General features: G+C 46.7%; 1 pseudogene; it reads left to right on the forward strand.

Annotated features, from left to right (window-relative positions):
- LOC112072130 (transcription factor EB-like) overlaps positions 1–1,973 on the forward strand; it is a 71,102-nt pseudogene that overhangs the window by 60,367 nt on the left and 8,762 nt on the right.

The raw sequence follows: 1,973 nt of genomic DNA on the forward strand, positions 1-1,973 counted from the left end.
TGCACTTCCTAACCTCCTGCCCAATGTATGACCATATTAGAGACACATATTTCCTTAGATTACACAGACCCCACAAAGAATTCCAAAACAAACCCAATGTTGATGAACTCCCATATCTACTGGTTAAAATACCAGTGTGCATCACAGCAGGCAAGATTGGTGACCTCTGCAGCAAGAAAAGGGCAACCATGAAGAACAAACACCATTGTAAAATACAACCCATATTATGTTGATTATTTTCAGATCTTTTTACTTGAACTATTGCACGTCGTTACAACACTGTATATAGACACAATCTGACATGTCTTTATTCTTTATTCTGTGTGTAGTGTGTGTGTGGTGTGTGTGTGTGTGGTGTGTGTGTGTGTTGTGTGTGTGTGTGTGTGTGTGTTGGTGTGTGGTGAGAGAGAGGGGACAGTAGCATTCCTGCAGCTATTGTGTCCGCGCAACTACTACTCACACACTGACCTGTACCCGCCGCCACACTGACCTGTACCCCCGCACACTGACCTGCTACCCCGCACACTGACCTGTACCCCCGCACACTGACTCTGTACCCCCGCCACCACTTCACCGACTCTGTACCCCCGCACCACTGACTCTGTACCCCACGCACCCCGCACACTGACTCTGTACCCCCGCACACTGACTCTGTACCCCCCGCACACTGACTCGCTCAGTTTCCACCTCATTTTGTGGGCAGTGTGCACATAGCCTGTCTTCTCTTGAGAGCCAGGTCTGCCTACGGCGGCCTTTCTCAATAGCAGGCGTATATCTGTCTGTTTATAACCTCCAATAACCTCCAACACTCATCTACTCATCTACACTATAAGTCTTTATTGTGGCTATGCTGCACAAAGCCAGCAATAACAGCCAGAGTACATAGTCACCTCATTGTATTTGTGCGCGTGTGGCTGCGTATATGCATGCATTTGTGTTCATGTTCTTGGGTTGTCGAAGGTGGAGTTAGGGTTAGGCCTCACATGAAATTCCAAATGCCATTGGTGCAACACATTTCCCATCTTTTCCTGTGGTTTAGTTGAGAGGAGGAGGAGGTTCAACATCAACGACCGGATTAAAGAGCTGGGCGGTATGATCCCCAAAACCAATGACCTGTAAGTCATCTCACTTCACTGTGTGTTGTTGTTTGTTCTTCGATGTCTCAGTGGTATGATGTAAACTTACGTGGGCTTCTTCTTGTATGCCTATGTGCAACTAGACTATGGTCATCAGAAACAAACGTGTTCTTCTGGAATGTTCTGTAGGGACGTGCGCTGGAATAAGGGCACCATTCTGAGGGCTTCAGTAGAGTACATCAAGCGGATGCAGAAGGACATGCAGAGGACCAGAGAGGTGGAGAACAACTTCAAGAGGATGGAGATGGCCAACAAACAGCCTGTCTCTTATACACATCTAGATGTGTATAAGAGACAGGTACAGGTCAGTGTGCGGGGGTACAGGTCAGTGTGCGGGGGTACAGGTCAGTGTGCGGGGGTACAGGTCAGTGTGCGGGGGCACAGTTCCGGGTGAGCGTAGTAGTTTGCGGGACACAATAAGCTGCAGGTATGCTACTCTCCCCCTCTCTCTCACACACACACACACACACACACACACACACACACACACACACACACACACACACACACACACACACACACACACATACACACAGAATAAAGAATAAAGACATGTCAGATTGTGTCTATATACAGTGTTGTAACGACGTGCACATAGTTCAAGTAAAAAGATCTGAAAATAAATCAACATAAATATGGGTTGTATTTTACAATGGTGTTTGTTCTTCACTGGTTGCCCTTTTCTTGTGGCAAGAGGTCACCAATCTTGCTGCTGTGATGCACACTGGTATTTCACCCAGTAGATATGGGAGTTCATCAACATTGGGTTTGTTTTGGAATTCTTTGTGGGTCTGTGTAATCTGAGGGAAATATGTGTCTCTAATATGGTCATACATT

Source organism: Salvelinus sp. IW2-2015, unplaced genomic scaffold, assembly GCF_002910315.2.
Source record: "Salvelinus sp. IW2-2015 unplaced genomic scaffold, ASM291031v2 Un_scaffold1829, whole genome shotgun sequence".
In the NCBI taxonomy this organism is placed as follows: Eukaryota; Metazoa; Chordata; class Actinopteri; order Salmoniformes; family Salmonidae; genus Salvelinus; species Salvelinus sp. IW2-2015.